Source organism: Symphodus melops (assembly GCF_947650265.1).
Source record: "Symphodus melops genome assembly, chromosome: 11".
NCBI lineage: Eukaryota > Metazoa > Chordata > Actinopteri > Labriformes > Labridae > Symphodus > Symphodus melops.
The window spans coordinates 10,991,650-11,005,674 of NC_136701.1; positions in this window are offsets into that span (position 1 = coordinate 10,991,650).

Here is a 14,025-nt window from a genome sequence, read left to right on the forward strand (position 1 = left end):
AACACACGGGTAAGTTTATTAATTAAAGATTTTAAGAGAAACAAATGTTGAGCATAAAACATTCATGGATTATAAAAAAATAAAATTCATGTAAGTTTCTGAAGCAATGTTCCTTTTTTTGTTTTTTTCTTTCTCTGGCTCCAGAAATGAACATGGACATCTCTGACTTATTTGCAATGCTTTCAGATAAAAAATGTGATGTGGTGAAAAATCAGGTTTAAATGATCAAATGAATAAATATTGAACGTTTTCAGGGTCTTATTGTACATTTTAAATGTTACGATGAAGTTTGACCAAGCTAGCAACTTTTTGTAAAATATGGTCAAAATAGAATTGAAAATGTTCAAGTTGAGTAAAATCATACTCTGTGTTGAATGAGCATATTTGTGATCGATTTTTGGGTTGGCATACAAAGTATCAGAGACAGATTGTCTTATTGTTTTATTTACAATAATGTTCCAGAACATTATTTGTTTCAAATGAAGGCATGTCACCATTTTCAAAATGAACACAATATAGACAAAAAACCCATCTTAAACTAAGGTCACGTTCCTCACAAATTCCTGTTTGATGCCAAAAAAAACACTATATGACCTTGATTCTATGGTTTCACTTGTACTTGGCAAAAAAGGTGTTCAAATAAAAGCATGTAAAATAAACCCTACCCAATGATTTGACCTTTTGTCCAAATAACACAGACCTCAAGAGCACAAGGCAACAAGCAGTTAACACCCACCCATTGATAGCCTACACTTAACCAAAACCAAAGCATTACCACTCCAAACCACAAGAGGCCGCTTCCGCTGCGTCAACAGTCAACACTGTGACAATGGTACCTGTTAGGTTGTTGTCAACCGTCCGTCCTCTGCCTCGATTCATGGTGTGACCATAATAAGGCCCTTCTCCTCCTCTTCATTTTGACAGCCTCTCAAAGTTGACTTTATCACTGCAGCAGGACGTTTAGCAGTGTGCTGGCATGATTAAGGTAACTTCATGTTTTAATTGTTCTTGGGGTGTGGATGCAGGCCTCTTAAACATTGTGCAGCTTCAGTTTAGAAAACTTTGATTCATTCCGCATCTGTTTCTAGTTCTTGACTGTCGGTATAAATCCAATCAATAGGCCTGTGTGCTTTGTTTATTAGCTCACTTTTACACCTAATCAGATGGACTATGAATGGGGCTGCACTTACCAGTTCAGTTTTGTCTCTCGTTTATTGGCTGTGGCCTAAGTGAACAATAAAGCATTAATGTTTATTTTAAAGTGAAATATAGAACATATAAACAACATGTCAAGGGAAAACAGAGATTCATTCTGCCACACAGCTCTTTACCTGTAGATGGCAGCATTATAATAGCACATTGTGAGAACAAAGTAAAGTTACTAGTCTACTATTCTTAATCTCAACTGTTTTACAACTGCTGCTTTTGTGTATCCAATTTTCTCTGTCCTTTTTTAAACACAACAAACAGTTTATCTAAACAAACTGATTTTATGTGCATGATGCTTTCTGTCCTGCCTATTCAAAGATTTCTGATGAAAATCTGCAAATTGAAAAGATAATAATGGCTGAATGGGCTGTGAATCTTTTTTCACATGACTTGGATTAAAAACCAAAAAGGTTTTTAAAATTCACCATTCAGGCTTTGTTATTTCTCTTGTCATATTATTTGTGGCTTTAACAGCATAATGACTTTGTGTGCCATGAGTCAAATCTCTTTTTAAAAGTGCTTATAGTCTCAGTAGTTCCTCCTTCTTTTTCCTGGTTTGATTTTATTGTTACTCCCCTCACCCCTTAGCCATCTCATCTCAGGCAGCGTAACAGGCTCACTAAATCACATTTAATACAACGATTATGAATGTTAATGTTGTGCAGCCAAAAGATGTCCTTTTATTTATGTGTCAGCTGGTTGGTCTTCTTGCGTTGATGAAGGGCTATCAAAAGTTTTATCTGCTGAGCTCTAATGCAGACAGCACAACAAAAAGATTTAGCCATTCATTTAAGAGAAAGAAGGACTGCAAATTAAGGTCTTCGAAGATTTAAGAATATTAGTGTACAAGTACAAGTACAAGAGTGAAATGTATTTAGAAGCTATATAGTGAAAAAGCACAAACAGGTGTAAATGTTTATATTGTTTAATGCTAGCTTTTAATTGCTGTGAAAAAAATAACAATATTGTTCGTTTTATGTATTCACATTTTCACAGACTGGAAGGCTGCATATTTCTAAAGCAATGTGTAAAAAATAATGTTTTATTTCAGTTCTATTATCTTACCAGCAGATGGCAGGCTATTACCAACTGGTTTTACTCTGGAGTTCTCAGCTTCCCCAAGTGCAACAGAAAGACCGTCTCCACCACTTAATACTCCCAGCATGCACTGGGACGCTTGGTGTCAGGGTTTACAGGACAGGATGGTTCACAATTAAACTAAAAAGCCGTACTCACAATCCAACGGAGACTAGGACATGGCAATTAACCCAGTAATACAGCAGACCATTAGACCTCCCTCTCTGTGTGTCTGCAGCCCGGGGGCTCTGGGATGCATATTATGAGAGATAGTTTAATGTAATGACCCATTCAAAGTCTTCTCATGAATGCACTTAATATTAGCAGTTCGGAAAATTTAGTAGCATTTATATGCTCAGTAAAACATGGGAGTTGTTCATGTTCATATGGGAAAAAAAGATTTGTCATCAGCAATAAGAGCTGAATGTTATCAATATCAAAGTAGAAGATGTTTGTACATCTTCAGATGAATACTTTCTCTTTTCTTCTAAATTCTGTTTTGGACTTTGGTTTGATTTTCTGATCTTTGTTGGTTCACCTTGAGGCTTCCTTCATTATTTATGCCTGTGTGTTTTTTTTTTTTGTTTTTTTTTTTTTAGCTTATACTGTCAGGCAGCTGCCTTTCCCTAAAGAGTGGCTCTATTAATCTGATTAATAGGATATGAAGACCACACTGAAGGAGAAATATATAATGTAAGATAGATAGCACCAGGTGCAGGAAAAATGAAGGGCAGTTGCAGGGCTGGTTGCTCCACTGAGGTTGTGACCCTCATAGGCCCGACCTTTGTTCACAGACCTGCAGTATATTTTCCACCTCACAGTATTCTTAAAGGAGACGTTTCTTTGCACCATACCCATCAAGAGACATACAGTACACCTTGCTACACTTTTTTTTATTTTATTTTTTTTCAAACCTGAAAATGGTGGGTGGCTTCATTCATGGACCCCCAGTTATGTGTCTGTAATGATAATGTTCTAAACAAATTATGAGTTTGAGTCATCTACAGTGTGTGCTTTATAGTCTCACACTGCAGCAAAATAAATGTTCCCTCAGGGAAAATCTAGTGGAAGTTTAAGATGGACATTATCACATCGTGATTGAGAGGATAGATGTGTTTTTATGGTGTGACAAAAATGACTAATGCTAAAATGATCAAATCTAACTTAATTAGTTTGAATTTGCAAGTATTTACTGATTACCACGCCTGCCTTAAAGTTTTATCACTGAATTATAATGTGTTCAAAGAATAAAGGGAAGGAAAAGGATTTCTTTCTTAAATCTTTCAGAACCGTTAATCGAATTCATGCTCTGTATTGATCGTTTTCACATCAGAAAATAACGTTTTCGAGAGGATTTTCCACATCTCCCAGAGGTGCTGTGACTGATGAGGCGCACAACTCTGTCATATCGCACCGACAGGGCTCGCTCTCTTTGTTGTTACAAAGTGCAGCCTCAGGAAGCCATTTTGCGCAAAACAAAGGGTAAACCCTCTGCACTCCAATGTTTCTTGATCTGGAACGGTGCCAAATCTCACTCCAGTTTAAATGTAGTGAAGTCAGGACTAGATGACACAGGCTCATGTAAACAAAGCAGAGCAGAGAAGTCATATTCCCACCTACTCTTACTGGCATCTTGAGCAGAGAGTGAAACACATTTTAATGTTTAATATTGATTTAAAAGGTACTTTTTTAATGTAATTCTTTTGTTTGTCTTATAGAGAATTTCCCTTCAGGATTCTTAACATACATTTTGCGAATAGTAAAATGTCCCTCATCAAAAAATATATGGAAAAAACTGTTACAAGTTATTTGGTATAAAATTCACGAATGAAAATGAAATGTTGCATTATAACATTTCCTGTCATAGCAAAGACAGATTGTCACTGTCTTTAATGTCTTTAATGTCCAGTTTGTTTACGCTATCAGATTCTGAGTGTGTCTTGCAAAGTGTCTTTCACGTCCACTCATAACGATGATCAAGATCGCAAAATTAGACGTATTTCTTTAATATTTAGCCAGCGGGCTGTATAACACTGACCAACAATGCCATTAAATACATTGTCTTGCAAGATAAAGATAAAATGAAAGGTCAGTGAAGTAGAACATCTGCTTTAAAATCTACTTGAATATTTTCATCAAATCTCATTCATTAGAAAGTAGATATGGCTGGACATCCTGTCAGACGCAGTGTGAACAAAGAGACTCTTCGGCCCGTTTGAAAAAAAGGAATGAGAGAACACATCTTCGTCTTCCATTATTTATTTCCGTTATTTATTTTCTTATGGTTGATTTAATAGGGACAGATACATTATACACAGACAAACTGAAAACAGCAATCCAATGCAAGTATCATAGCGTTTATAGCGGGTGCTAATTTGCAGCACTTGTTCCGAGAAGGGCTTTTGTTGTGTACAGTGGGTGGATGGTGGATGGATGATTAAAGGAAGAATGATGAAAAAGGTAGCATTCAGGTTGAGAGGATGAAGGAATGGAAAGGGAGAATAAATGATGGTGAGGATTACTTGGCTGACCACATGGAACCTCAGAAAGAAAATGACTCAATGCTGTGGAATCCGTCTGTCAGGCATCAACCTCTGCAGTCGCCCCGGACCTGACACATGGACGAAGGCTGGAAGAGGTATGCACAAGCTGGAGTGTAGAAAGAGCATGAATGCTTGCATGGATAGATGCGTATAAGGCTGGGTAAAGGCATGACTGATGATGATGGAGGTGGGTTTAGAAGCTCCAATAAAGAACACAGGTTTACAAGGTTTGACTGAGTTTGACGAGGCGGGTAGTGCTGACTTCACTCTAGTTGCAGGACCCCCAAAACCGCCGTTAGACTTAGACAACAATTACACAACAATCCACATAACACAGAAACAACAGTTTAAGCATTGCAATGTCCTCGTGCTTGTGAATGGTTAAACATGGACATTATCACAACAGCTTCAATACAGGCGGACTACACAGAGTCTCTGGATGTGATAGAGGATTGCATGTGTAGTTTAAGGTCAAATGCAAAAACATTTACTTGAAACATGAATGCAGAAACTGGTTAAGAAAGGACTCAATAGTATTTGAAAAAAAAATAACTACAAATTTCAGTTTGGATAAAAAATGAGTGTCTAAAACTTTTTTTTTTATCAGTGATCGAATCAATAAAAAAAATGAAAAAAACATTTTATCATTCAAAAATTAAAATCTAGAAAATAAAGTTGTATAAAAATAAATTCCACCTCAATAACCTGTTTACTCTGACTGCCTGCTTATTGTGACTTTAGTTTGTTTATGCTTCTATATGCTCTATCATTTTTTGTGTTGTGCTATGTTCAGGGAAAGCAGTTCTGGCCTTCTGTCCGTAAAACAGGCCTATGTATATCTTGATTTTCACCTTTACTTTACTTGAAATCATACCAGGTCATAAATGTGCTTTAATGTTACATGCATACACACACGTGCCGGTGTGTGTCTGTGTGTGTGTCTGTGTGTGTGTGTGTGTGTGTGTAAGGCAGACAGATCACGGTGTATTTTCTGAGCTGGAGCAAGATAGGAGATGTTTTCCTTCTAGGATGCTGGGCAGGTTCGAGATTGAAGGGTCTGAACAGAGAGGGGACAAAAGCGGGCGAGCCAGAGGGCGGGGGGGAGTGGATGAGCCGCTGAGACGATAATGCAGCATGACACCTCTGAAATGAATCCCTGGTTACCATGGCGAAGGAGCGGGATGGGACAGTCTCTCAGGGGCCTCAAATAAAGCCAGCTGTAAATGATGTTTGATTAGTATTTAGATCATGTTCCTGCTGTGCACAGACATTTCTTCAGCTGTTTGTTCTTATTGTTCAGTCTATACAGCCTACATGAAACTTATTACTCACATTCTATCAGTGTATTGACCTTAAAACGATTTTTTTCTTTAGCTTTATTCTGTAACTGTAGACTTAAACTGGGCCACCATCAATATCGGCATATAAAAGACGAACATTGTAACACTATTATTCCTAAATCTGAAATGCTGGGAATTTGATAGAGGCCTGCAGCTGCTCTGAAAACAGCTTTAAAATATAAAACCTTTTATTGCATTTTAACATAGTGGAAATAAAATAAAAGTCATACCAATTTTATTCTTATTTTCCTTTGCTTAAGCACCTGTGGGCTAACCTTTTCAGCACAGTACACAGGTGCATGGGGATATCAAAGGCTAATCCATGCCATATGTAAATTTGCTGCAGACCATTCTGTTTGCTAGAAGCTTAAGAGCACGGAGATCTCTGTGCCACATAGCAAATACGGCCTTGGGGTAGCCAGGGATGTTATATTTACCCATGTACCCCAACATGTTAAGCAAATTCTGATTCAGTTATTTGCCAATCAAGCATTTCATATTAATATGTAAATGTAAACCCTAGATGTGCAGAGTAAAAATGTGATTGTCCATTTTAGAAAATTTGATTCTTTGCATAAATGAGGGGATGTTACAGAAGTTCAAACTATCTTAATTCAAAGCATATAGCTGGTATTTTATTTTATAGGATTTGCGAAATCACTAATTAAAGGTAAAGGATGGTTGTGTTGGTTTGTTCAAAATGAGACGCAGTCGCTCAAGCAAAACTGTTAACTGTCTGCAGATCAGAGGCAGAATGAATCAAATAATGAAAATAACCATTGTGTCTTCACTCATTGGTTTTTGAACTCCTCCACTTGAGCCTCCAGTTTGGCGTTTTGTCTACCTCCATCGTGTTTTGTTTTTTTTTTTCAACCAGAAGTGACCAGGATGGCAAAGTGGAACCATGTTGGTACTGTATATGTCTGTCCTGGTTGACTTATTCCAGTGATAACATGTAGTAAATCAAGACAATGCCGTAAGACCTAAGGCACATCTGTTTTACAGGCATTTATAGATGGAACTGTAATAAATGTTAAATAGGATGTTAAACTGGTAAATGAGACCATAATACATGAGGAAATGAATCAACTGACAAGTAGGGTGATGTTCTCATAAACTCCCACACATTCAGATCTCTTTCAGCAACCAGTGGTATCGTTACCTGCCGACCACTAGAGGATGCAGTTTTAAGAAACATCTATGTTTTCATTTTTTTAAACCTGAAGTTATGCCGCTTTTGATATCTATGGAGCTAATTAGAGCAACTTAGTCCAGAGGAACAATGTAAGTCCTTTAATCACATGTCAGTGATTTGGTTGAATATATGCTGAATACAATCTGTTTTTCCTGTATCCATCTATAGCTTATTTCCTCTGCTGTCTCTGCACTTCTGTCTGTTTTCTTCTGTCAGCATGGCCACCAATGGACTGCTTACCTAGCCAGAACTAATCACATCTGACTGCTATCTGTCACTGTCAATTACACACTTTGGTGCCTCTTGCCCCCTCTTACCACTATGTGAAAATGATCCTATAGCACACATAAGCAACAGAGCCCTGCTGAACGTGTGCAGGAAGACTCTTTTGGACAAACAAAAGCTTTACTCATTCATCGACTTCACCTGCTTTTTTTTTTTTTTTTTTTTGCCATTGAGTGCCATTACTGATAAGAAGGGATTGGACAGGAGGGGCAGGGAGGTTTATCGTAGGAGATAGTTGGCGGTCGATCGGCAGGCTAACACACATGGACAATCACTCACTCACACTTATAGTCAGTCTTACAGCTATCGGCATATCTGCCCTGCTTTGAAAAACAAATTGTGAGAACATGCAAACACGGGTCAAAGGCTATTTTAAAGAAAGAGCTTAATTTTCAAAATAGATAAAATTAAGAAACCCAACATAAAACTAACAATGTTTTTTTTTTTCTTCTGAAACTGCTTGCCAACTTTGAGTGTAATTCATTACCAATTCAGCGTATTTATGTCCGGAATTAAGCCATCATTCGTATCAGCGAGTGTATTGATGCAGGACTCAATACTAATTCTATTCAAATTAAATCAATACCCACTCCAGAAGTGTCAAATTCACAGAACAATTCAATGTTAAGCAACCACGAACTACTGCCAAAAAATATCTAGATTCGACCACTGAGACACAGCTTCTGAATTGCACTAAAAAAAGTATTGTAGTGTTGTAGAAAAATAGCTGAAAATTTACACGGGCCTTTTCTTTTGTTTGATTTTCCCATTAAAATTACTACACTACACAAGAAAATCAAGAAAACAGATAAAATATTCATCTATTTCACTCAAAATATGGCCAAAAATAACTGTGGTTGTATTACTTTAAATCAAAACAAGGGATATTCAACAAATTATATGGTATGACAATTTGTTTTTGGACTTTAGTTAGTGTAGTCTTCTGACTATTCAAAGCTCTTTCACACACGTCAAACCTACACATTAACAACCATTCACACACTGATGGCAGAGGTTGCTATGTAGGGAGACCATCTCAAGTAACATTCATACACCGCTGACGAAGAAGCGTGAGCAACTCAGGGTTAGATGTTTTGCTTAAGAACGCATTGAAAGACGACAACTCTATAAACTGAGCCACAGCAGCTCACATCTATACATGCAACACTTTTTTTTTTTTTTTAACTATTTACAAGTATCTTTTTTTCTAACAGATTTGTGCTTCTGCTTTTAAATTCTATGTCTTTAAAAAAGTCTTTCTTTTATATTTGTTCTTTCCTGTACATTATCTCAGCCATGTCTCTTCCTCCTCCCCTCCTCTACCTCTTGTTCACTGTCTGGCCCATGTTGAATGTATGGTGGGATGTCTGACAGAGACAGATTGCACCACCACAGCTTAAAGGTGACTGCCTCGCTCCTCGTTCCCTAAAGCGCTGGATCATTGGAATCCATCATGAGCAGGAGCACTGGTCTCCACACAGATGGATCTCATGGAAGAGACAACAACAGAAGTAGAAGAAGATTGGGGTATATCTGACAAGAATAAAAAACAAAAGAACAGCATAAAACCACAAGACTGGATGTTGGTGTTGCAAAATTGTGAACCAAAAACACTGGAGAGATGTAGAGAAGAGCTTAGCCTCTGGCTACAAAAGAGAGTAGTGAGCGGGCTGGATGGGTCTTTGAACAGGGGGGTGTTGGTGGGCTTGCATTTATCATTATTGGCTCATACGTCCATCCCTTTCTCACCCTGACACCCCTTCAACCATTGACATAAATCATGATTTCTCCATAATAGATCCCCTTTCCACCATGAAAGGAAAGAATGTGCTGTTCATATCGATTTTAATCTCTCATTCGCTCCTCCTTCCCCACATTTCAGCTCAGTACAGTGATACATAATCATTACCAAACATTACCGATGTGGAATTTGCAGGACGCCAGCGAGAGTTTGTTTATACACAGCTTAATATGGATATATGAGATGCAAAAATGAAAAAAACAGCAGTGGGCTTAAGGAGGAAAACATTCCTTTTTGGAAAAAAGCAGTCTGAAGGAAAGGAAAGCACGGCTTTCTAAAATGCGTCTCCCTCCAAAATGTTAATAGAGCCAATAAGAGAGTTAATAAAGAGACTGTACATTAAAAGAAAAGACACATATATGGTGGCGAAAAACTAACAGACAATAAGAACAACGATCGCAGATGTCTTTTATTCTGACTTCTCTCAGCAGGTATTTAAACACTGATAACTCTAACGGCGCTTCAAAGTTCAAGTTCACTTGTCAATACTCTTAATCAAAATCGTCAGCATGCAGATCACATGCAGCGGTGCACCTGTCCTTTGGTGGATTTTAGGCATAATTTTGTTAATGAAACAAAGCCAAAAAAATTAGCATAAATATGTTACCAATAAAGGATTCAGGAGTCAAACAAAGTTTTTCACGTTTCAAAAAGCCTTTATTTTGATCTGATTTCTCTGGTTTTCCAAATGCTCTTTTCTATGCAGCATACACACTACAAATACGGATCAAAATCACTCCCTGTGTCATTAAAAGTCATCAATATTTCATGTGAGATCTTTTTATAATTAAACATTAAAATTTAATATGTTCTTTAATACGTTAACCAGGAGGCATTGTTCAGGACTACATTTTATAAGTGTCTTGATTAATCACTCATGTATTTTCAAATTATACTATAATTAGTCATTTTAGGACTCCGTTGGGGCTAAAGATGTATGAGGAGGAGCTGAAGGAATTTTCCATTTAAAGAATATGATTCTTTATTGAACAAAAATGTTCCATTAAAAATACATAAATATCTCACAGATCGGTAGTGTACTGTAAAATACGTGATGGTATTTCCTGTACTCTATTGGTATTTTGTTACAGATGAATTTGGAATATTTACTGACAGATGGATATTTCATGCTTTAGAGGTTTTTAACTGGACATTATGTTTATTAAACATTCATAATGCCTGACGGAGGGAGTAATGCAGGCCTCATTTGTGAAAGCTCAATCATCCTTTACAACAGCTTTCACACTAGCAATTCCAAAGTCATTATAAAACAGCTCTGTAATGTTAGCATGTGAGTCTATTAAACAAAGTAAAGAAGCATTCACTTTCAAAGCGTCAATGTGTCCCTTTTTTTGCTTCTCTTTTTATTTCCTAAATAGCTGTGCAATCTTTGTTTGGTGGTAATCCAATTTATTGGTTTATTCATTCTTTTGCACCAATCTTAGGCCTTCATAATCAGATAGTTGGAATTAGCATTTAATGACTTTTACATAATTAGAAGAATGCTAAATGCCAATTAGACTAGTTCATTGACAAGAATGGGATTATCAATGTGAAGTTAGATCATAAAAAGGGAGAATCAGACTTTTATGTCCAGTTGTGGATTCTTTTTTTTTTTTTTTTAATTAAATTAATTTTGTTTTGCTTTTGGAAAATTTGGAACAAATTGGCTCTTATTTGCAACAAAGGAAGCTCAAACTAACTTCACAGTTTAAAGTTTTATCTTACCATCTTCTCACTCAAAAAACAGAAAAAAATATGTGAATCTGAAAGATCAGTCGTGTCATGTGTAAGAATGGATGTGACAGTGTGTGTGTCAGAATTTGTTAAAAAAAAAAAAGATGCTCCAGGTAGGGAGCTGGTGCGCTCGCTGGCAGTCACATCTTGTTAATGAGAGAGTGAGTTCTGGGCCTGCAGCTTCCTTAGCTATGAGCTAATAAGCAAGGTGGGTTTGATTGGTCTAACAACCCCTTACTCCACTCACAGTCTGCAGTTTACATAGAAACACAGGATTAGTAACAACTACCCACCAATCAGGAAAACCTCAGGGTTGTCACAATGCTTTCAAGAAAAGAAGAACTGCATTAATCCTAGAGGGGATATTACTTGTTTTTCACTCTGTTCAGACATGCTCCACACACGTGCTGAAAACACACACAAATGCATAAACAGGATCCTATGGACATGAACTAATGGTCAGAGTGTGGGGATTCGATGCCTTGCATGAACTGAAACGATACCTCTCCAGTCCATATATAAAGTTGCTCAGCATATTTGGTCAGGTGCTTGAGTAGACGACCCTTTGGTTCCCAACCTAAGATGATTCAAACTGAGATTCTGCCACTCCCTCATAAAAACATCCTTTAAAGCTTTTTCTAAATCTTCAATTTCAACCTCAGTTTTGGTCGACTTTTCGAGATCTAGCTTCAATGACAATCTGTCCATGATAGATTTTTTAGGTTCCAACTATTATAAAGGTTGAAACTAAAGATAATTGTAGCCATGTTGATAAACTGTAGCTGTCCAGGAATAAAGAGCAAAGAAGGAGGCCTAGCTGAGATTCCTGGAGAGCCTATTTAACGATTCTAACAGCCTATGAGAGTAAAGTAGGCATGCTGTATCAGAATGAATGGAGCCTAAATAAATGATTGGAGGGTTAATTGCAGTGGTCTCTACTCTTTATAATGGAATGTATTTCCTTAATGATAAAATATGAGCTTCTCCAAAGATCCCTCAGTCACAGTGTCTTGCTTGCCCTGATCTCCGATCTCGTGCTGTTTCAAAGAAGACCCAATTATGAGAAAATAAATTTTCTATTGATAATTAGTATTTGGCATGTTGCTACAAATGATGTTATGATGGGAGAGTGGATCCATGTCGCAGAGAGAGCCCTGGTTTGGATTCTTGAGCACATTATTATGACGTTCTCATCACTGCTGTCGTAGGAAATAATACAAGTAAAGATAATGAGATGGAGTTCCCGATAGTGTTCTGCATTTGTCTACTTGGCTTTATTCTATTATCTACCGATTTTTTTTTCTCTAAATACACGGGGGAAAAAAAAAAAAGTATAACTATGTCCTCTTTGGATGCAATATTATGTTTTACCCTCATAACTCCATTTGATTCTCAGGAAAAACACAAATACTCGTTATTTCATCAGAAAATTCGGTGATGAGAGCTGTCACAACAACAGCATGCGCTGCTTGTAAATCACCAAGTCTGTGTTTGAGATAAAGAAAGCTAAAAGGTCAGAAGTCAAGGCTGTAGATGAATGATGGTGTGATACTATTACACAGATATACAGTGTGCTCCAAAATGGTTTGATGATTTAAAAGCTGCTTCACAAAAATAAGACACTTCATGTGTGTCAAACAATGTGTTATCAGTACGGCTTCATGAAATGTAACATTTACAATTCTGTTGTTTTATTGAGACTACATCTCTTGGTACTACAATTAGCATTCCGACAGTGAAAGCACAAGGGGCAAAGCTTTAAAAATGTTCCCCATGTACATTCATTTTCTGTGATGATTAAGGAGAAAGGTTTCTGTGGCAGACTAAAGTGGATCATTACCACGAGAGAGCATCAACAGAGTAATGAATACCCGAGCATCGGAAGTCCAGCTAGAGTTCATAACCTCAGTGAGCCATCAATCCTCGATCATTACGGCTGGAGATTGAAGTGGAACAGTAATAAGCCAGAGTGTGACATGACGCACTGTTACTCACTAAGGACTGAGTGCCACTTTGCTTGTGTAATTATTCTAATTGTAGAAAATCTGAGAGGAGTGACCACAGAAATGGAGAGCTCTTTAAATGAAGAGCGCTTACTGTTAATTAAGGAGATCTTCAACAGCAGGAGATACGGCCTAGGATTTTTTTTTTTTTTTTTTTTTTTTTTTACTGCAAATGTACATAGAAGATGTCCTCGAAGTGGATAGCGTTTTCCATCGCCAAGAGTTAGATGGATTCAGAGAGCTCTTGCAAAAAAGGTAAAGCCAGCAGTCAGCGAATTTAATACAAAGGCTGTCTGCAGCTGGGGTGCTGGTTTATCTCAGTTGGTAGGAGGCACCTAATATACAGAGGCTACAGTCCTCATCTCACTGGTGGCAGTCTTGCTGCTTTGGTGCATGTCATCCCCCACACTCTTCCCCACATTTCCTCCCTCTATAGCTGTTCTACCAAATAAAAATAAAAAAGAAATTACTTGTAATATAGTGGTGATGCTGTCTCACAACAGCACTACTTTATTGTGGAATATGACCTCCACTCCAAGTGGCCAGATGTGGTTTCCACTGGTTCAGTTATGTGGTCACTATACTACCTGGCTTCACTGTTCACCCAGGATGGAATTTGCAACTCCTCCCTCAAATTTACACTGCACTGTATCACCCGAAAGGCCAATGGGGGTGAGGGGGTTGATTTAACATTGAGAAACAGCATTGCAGCACATTTAGCAGATGGTCTTCCCCTCTCAGCTGCACTGTTTCAGACCCTGCTGCACTGTTGAGCGACACCACACTCAAATACAAGCAGCCCTCCAGCCCGCCTCATGATCAGCTACATCTTACA